Source organism: Triturus cristatus, chromosome 4_2, assembly GCF_964204655.1.
Source record: "Triturus cristatus chromosome 4_2, aTriCri1.1, whole genome shotgun sequence".
Classification (NCBI taxonomy): Eukaryota; Metazoa; Chordata; class Amphibia; order Caudata; family Salamandridae; genus Triturus; species Triturus cristatus.
This window is the reverse complement of record NC_140586.1, coordinates 950962032-950969376: the sequence shown is the minus strand read 5'-3', so window position 1 is coordinate 950969376 and position 7345 is coordinate 950962032.

Genomic DNA, 7345 nt, shown 5'->3' with positions numbered 1-7345 from the left:
TCACTAAGATACACTTAATCAGTCAGTTATACAATCAATTTTTCAAAAACAAATCATCCATTTAGACACTTATATACCCATTTATTCTTCCATCGACCTTGAGATATACATATATAAAACGTATGTAATTTTCAGAAAAACACACATTCACTGGATGATGTCATCAGTGATGTCATGAGTGATGTCATTTGAGAGGTCATCAGTGATGTCATGAGTGATGTCACTGACCATGTCATGAGTGATGTAATATGCGACATCATCAGCAGTGCATTGCGGGCGCGCGAGTTATAGTTAGCTGAACTAACTATAACGGGGGAATTTCAATGGTTTTGTACGAGTGAAATGTCCAGCTAACTATAACGCCCCTGAAACCTATGGGTTTTTCCGTGAATTTCTAAGGTTTTTTAAATGCTAATTCCTAACTATAACGTGCCTGAAACCTATGGTTTTTTCCAGTGAATATATACATATATAAACATATAAATATAATCTGCATATCTATATAAATATAAATGCATGCAAACATATACATATATGCATACATATGCATGGTATATACATGAAAGTTTGAAAAACTCTAATACAAGCAAAGCTAAAAAGCCACCTAATTACAAACAGAATTGCTTTAACTTAAACGAGGGCAAGACCTATTGCATTTTCAATGCTTGTTTACTTTGATTCCATCAAGAAGGCATTCAGATGTGTCACACATTCTCCATAAATTCTGAATGGTAGCACTCTAGTTGCTCATTAGATCACTGTAGTAAAGCTACTGCTCACCAGGGAAGTCTGCTGCTGGTATTCAAAGTGCATGTTTCAGTCTGCATGTCAGAATTTTTTAATGAAATGGAAGAGGATTTGAGAAGTCAAAATGTGCCCTAATATTTCTTTCTGCAGCACTAATCATAATTTCTATGGCAAAATGAACCCCCTCATTTTGTTCCTTTGCAAATTAAATGTTTTAAGCGTTACCACTTTATTCCAATCAAGATGGCATCAGGTGTGCCATACTTTTGTCTTAAGTAAGACTGTTAGCGCTCTAGTTGTTCTTTAAAACACTCTGGGACATTCTGTCATTGGGCTATAATTGGGCTAGATCTCGGTGATATTTGTGCTACATTTGGGCTCTTTTGTCTCTGGTGGCCATCTTGAGAGACTTATTTGTTTTGAAGTTTCCTAATTTTCTCATTTACAACAGTCTCCTCTGTAGGAGATACTTTCAGGTTTTTTACTTTCATTCCATCAAGAAGGCATTCAGATGTGTCACACATTTGCCATAAATTCGGAATGTTAGCACTCTATTTGCTTATTAGATCACTGTAGTAAAGCTACTGCTCACCAGGGAAGTCTGCTGCTGGTATTGAAAGTGCATGTTTCAGTCTGCATGTCAGAATTTTTTAATGAAATAGAAGAGGATTTGAGAAGTCACTCAAAATGTGCCCTAATTTTCTTTTTTCCGCACTAATCATATTTTCTATGGCAAAATTAACCTCCTCATTGTGTTCCTTTTAAATTAAACTACTCACTCTCTACTACTCACTCGCTACTACTTTCTACTACTCACTCTCTACTACTCTCTCTCTACAACTCTCTACTACTCTCTAATACTACGCTCTACTACTCCCTCTCTACTACTCACTCTCAACTACTCACTCTCTACTACTCACTCTGCTACTTTCTACCACTCACTCTCTACTACTCTACTACTCACTCTCTACTACTCACTGTACTACTCTCTACTACTCTCTCTCTACTACTCACTCTCTACTACTCTCTGCTACTCACTCTCCACTACTCTCTACTACTCACTCTCTACTACTCTCTACTGCTCTCTACTACTCTCTACCACTCACTCTCTACTACTCTACTACTCACTCTCTACTACTCTCTCTCCACTACTCCCTCTCTACTACTCACTCTACTACTCTCTACTACTCTACTACTCTCTGATACTCTCTACTACTCACTCTCAACTACTCTCTCTACTACTCACTCTACTACTCTCTACCACTCACTCTCTACTACTCTACTACTCACTCTCTACTACTCTCTACTATCTCTCTACTACTCACTCTCTACTACTCGCTCTCTACTACTCTCTACTATCTCTCTACTACTCACTCTCTACTACTCTACTACTCTCTACTACTCTCTCTGCGACTCACTCTCTACTACTCACTCTCTACTACTCTACTACTCTCTACTACTCTCTCTACTACTCACTCTCTACTACTCACTCTCTACTACTCTCCACTACTCTCTCTCTACTACTCACTCTTTACTACTCTCTACTACTCACTCTCTACTACTCCACTACTCTCTACTAATCACTCTCTACTACTCACTCTCTACTACTCTCTACTACTCACTCTCTACTACTCTCTCTCTACTACTCACTCTCTAGTACTCACTCTCTACTAATCTCTCTCTACTACTCTCTACTACTCACTCTCTACTACTCTCTACTACTCACTCTCTACTACTCTCTCTCTACTACTCTCTACTACTCACTCTACTACTCATTCTCTACTACTCTCTCTCTGCTACTCAGTCTCCACTACTCACTCTCTACTACTCTCTACTACTCACTCTCTAATACTCTCTACTACTCACTCTCTACTACTCTCTACTACTAACTCTACTACTCACTCTTTACTACTCTCTACTTCTCACTCTCTATTACTCTCTACTACTCACTCTCTACTACTCAACTACTCTCTCCTACTCACTCTCTGCTACTCTCTCTACTATCTACTACTCTCTCTCTACTCTCTATTACTCATCCTCTACTCTCTACCTCTCTCTACCTCTACCTCTCTACCTCTACGTCTCTACCTCTACACCTCTACCTCTCTACCTCTCTCTACACGCACACATATGCACATAAATGCATATGCATTTATATATATGTATGTGTGTATATATACATACATATATAAACATATATATAATCTGCATATATATATAAATACAAATATAAATGCATGCATACATATATGCATGTTATGTACATGAAATTTTGAAAAACACTAATAAAAGCAAAGCTAAAAAGCCACCTAATTACAAACAGAATTGCTTTAACTTAAACGAGGGCGAGACCTATTGCATTTTCAATGCTTGTTTACTTTAGTTCCATCAAGAAGGCATTCAGATGTGACACATTTGCCATAAATTCTGAATGGTAGCACTCTAGTTCCTCATTAGATCACTGTAGTAAAGCTACTGCTCACCAGGGAAGTCTGCTGCTGGTATTCAAAGTGCATATTTCAGTCTGCATGTCAGAATTTTTTAATGAAATGGAAGAGGATTTGAGAAGTCAAAATGTGCCCTAATCTTTCTTTCTGCAGCACTAATCATAATTTCTATGGCAAAATGAACCCCCTCATTGTGTTCCTTTGCAAATTAAATGTTTTAAGTGTTACCACTTTATTCCAATCAAGATGGCTTCAGGTGTGCCATACTTTTGTCATAAGTAAGACAGTTAGCGCTCTAGTTGTTCTTTAAAACACTCTGGGATTTATGTCATTGGGTTATACTTGGGCTACATCTCGGTGATATTTGTGGCACATTTGGGCTCTTTTGCCTTTGGTGGCCATCTTGGGAGACTAGTTATGAATTTTCCTAATTTCCTCATTTACTACAGTCTCCTCAGTAGGCATACTGTCAGTTTTATAACTTTGATTCAATGAAGAAGGCATTCAGATGTGTCACACATTTGCCATAAATTCAGAATGTTAGCACTCTAGTTGCTCATTAGATCACTGTAGTAAAGCTACTGCTCACCACGGAAGTCTGCTGCTGGTATTGAAAGTGCATGTTTCAGTCTGCATGTCAGAATTCTTTAATGAAATAGAAGAGGATTTGAGAAGTCACTCAAAATGTGCCCTAATTTTCTTTTTTCCGCACTAATCATAATTTCTATGGCAAAATGAACCTCCTCATTGTGTTCCTTTTAAATTAAACTACTCACTCTCTACTACTCACTCGCTACTACTATCTACTACTCACTCTCTACTATCCTCTCTCTACAACTCTCTACTACTTTCTACTACTCCCTCTCTACTACTCACTCTCAACTACTCACTCTCTACTACTCACTCTGCTACTTTCTACCACTCTACTACTCACTCTCTACTACTCACTGTACTACTCTCTACTACTCTCTCTCTGCTACTCACTCTCCACTACTCTCTACTACTCACTCTCTACTACTCTCTACTGCTCTCTACTACTCTCTACCACTCACTCTCTACTACTCTACTACTCACTCTCTACTACTCTCTCTCTACTACTCCCTCTCTACTACTCACTCTACTACTCTCTACTACTCTACTACTCTCTGATACTCTCTACTACTCACTCTCAACTACTACTCTCTCTACTACTCACTCTACTACTCTCTACCACTCACTCTCTACTACTCTACTACTCACTCTCTACTACTCTCTACTACTCTCTACTATCTCTCTACTACTCACTCTCTACTACTCGCTCTCTACTACTCACTCTCTACTATCTCTCTACTACTCACTCTCTACTACTCTACTACTCTCTACTATTCTCTCTGCGACTCACTCTCTACTACTCTACTACTCTCTACTACTCTCTCTACTACTCACTCTCTACTACTCACGCTCTACTACTCTCCACTACTCTCTCTCTACTACACACCCTCTACTACTTGCTCTCTACTACTCACTCTACTACTCACTCTACTACTCACTCTCTACTACTCCCTACTACTCACTCTCTACTACTCCACTACTCTCTACTAATCACTCTCTACTACTCACTCTCTACTACTCTCTACTACTCACTCTCTACTACTCTCTCTCTACTACTCACTCTCTAGTACTCACTCTCTACTAATCTCTCTCTACTACTCTCTACTACTCACTCTCTACTACTCTCTACTACTCACTCTCTACTACTCTCTCTCTACTACTCTCTACTACTCACTCTACTACTCATTCTCTACTACTCTCTCTCTGCTACTCAGTCTCCACTACTCACTCTCTACTACTCTCTACTACTCACTCTCTACTACTCACTCTCTAATACTCACTCTCTACTACTCTCTACTACTCACTCTCTACTACTCTCTACTACTCACTCTACTACTCACTCTTTACTACTCTCTACTACTCTCTACTTCTCACTCTCTATTACTCTCTACTACTCACTCTCTACTACTCAACTACTCTCTCCTACTCACTCTCTGCTACTCTCTCTACTATCTACTACTCTCTCTCTACTCTCTACTCTCTATTACTCATCCTCTACTCTCTACCTCTCTCTACCTCTCTCTCTAGTACTCTCTACCTCTACCTCTCTACCTCTACGTCTCTACCTCTACACCTCTACCTCTCTACCTCTCTCTACACGCACACATATGCACATAAATGCATATGCATTTATATATATGTATGTGAGTATATATATACATACATATATAAACATATATATAATCTGCATATATATATAAATACAAATATAAATGCATGCATACATATATGCATGTTATGTACATGAAATTTTGAAAAACACTAATAAAAGCAAAGCTAAAAAGCCACCTAATTACAAACAGAATTGCTTTAACTTAAACGAGGGCGAGACCTATTGCATTTTCAATGCTTGTTTACTTTAGTTCCATCAAGAAGGCATTCAGATGTGACACATTTGCCATAAATTCTGAATGGTAGCACTCTAGTTCCTCATTAGATCACTGTAGTAAAGCTACTGCTCACCAGGGAAGTCTGCTGCTGGTATTCAAAGTGCATATTTCAGTCTGCATGTCAGAATTTTTTAATGAAATGGAAGAGGATTTGAGAAGTCAAAATGTGCCCTAATCTTTCTTTCTGCAGCACTAATCATAATTTCTATGGCAAAATGAACCCCCTCATTGTGTTCCTTTGCAAATTAAATGTTTTAAGTGTTACCACTTTATTCCAATCAAGATGGCTTCAGGTGTGCCATACTTTTGTCATAAGTAAGTCAGTTAGCGCTCTAGTTGTTCTTTAAAACACTCTGGGATTTATGTCATTGGGTTATACTTGGGCTACATCTCGGTGATATTTGTGGCACAATTGGGCTCTTTTGCCTTTGGTGGCCATCTTGGGAGACTGGTTATGAATTTTCCTAATTTCCTCATTTACTACAGTCTCCTCAGTAGGCATACTGTCAGTTTTATAACTTTGATTCAATGAAGAAGGCATTCAGATGTGTCACACATTTGCCATAAATTCAGAATGTTAGCACTCTAGTTGCTCATTAGATCACTGTAGTAAAGCTACTGCTCACCACGGAAGTCTGCTGCTGGTATTGAAAGTGCATGTTTCAGTCTGCATGTCAGAATTCTTTAATGAAATAGAAGAGGATTTGAGAAGTCTCTCAAAATGTGCCATATATTTTCTTTCTACAGCACTAATCATACATTCTATGGCAAAATGAACCCCCTCATTTTGTTCCTTTTTAAATTAAATGTTTTAAGAGTTACCACTTTATTCCAATCAAGATGGCTTCAGGTGTGCCATAAGTTTATCATAAGTAGGAGTGTTAGCACTCTAGTTGTTCTTTGGAACACTCTGGGAAGCTGCAGTAGAACAAAAAGGAATCAACTGACAGTCTCTGCCCTTGTTGGATGTACATGTTTTACTGAGAATGTCAGACTTCATTCTCACATGACTAAGAAAGATAATGTGAATTTACAGAAAATATGCTCTCAGTTTAGCTTATAGATCACCTTCCAAACCTCTGTGGGAAAAGCATGTGAAAATAGTTTTCTCTCAAACATGATTCATGATATCCCAGCAGAAGGCTTTTTCACATGGTAAAATCACCTTAGAACATACCACAATTCCTAAAATGAGTATGGTACCATCAATAAATGATTTATAATGTAACTAAAGTCTTAAAACCTTCTATTAACTGTAATGCTTTTTAATGAGGTGCTATCATGTATATTGGTCCCAAGATGGCTGCCAACACTTCTTGGATGAAGTGCTGACAGCCAATCAGATCTCACGATGAGATGTGTGGTTAGGCTCCGCCCAGATATATATTTGATTTTACTTTTGATTTTCTCAGGAACTGCTGAACGGATTTACACCATTTAAGCAAAAGGCACGACTCTGAAACAAGGTCTACTTTTCTGCCAAATTTGGTGTAATTCCGTTCAGCAGTTCGGGTTGTAGTTGCGTCAACAGATCCTATGGGAAATTGCATGGGGAAAAAGCATTTTGGGACCCCCCTTTTTTCTCAGCCCCCGCTTTACAAATCACCACGAAACTTTCAGGATAGGAGCGGACCGGAGCTGGCCAACAGCTTGGAAAATTTTGCGAAGATA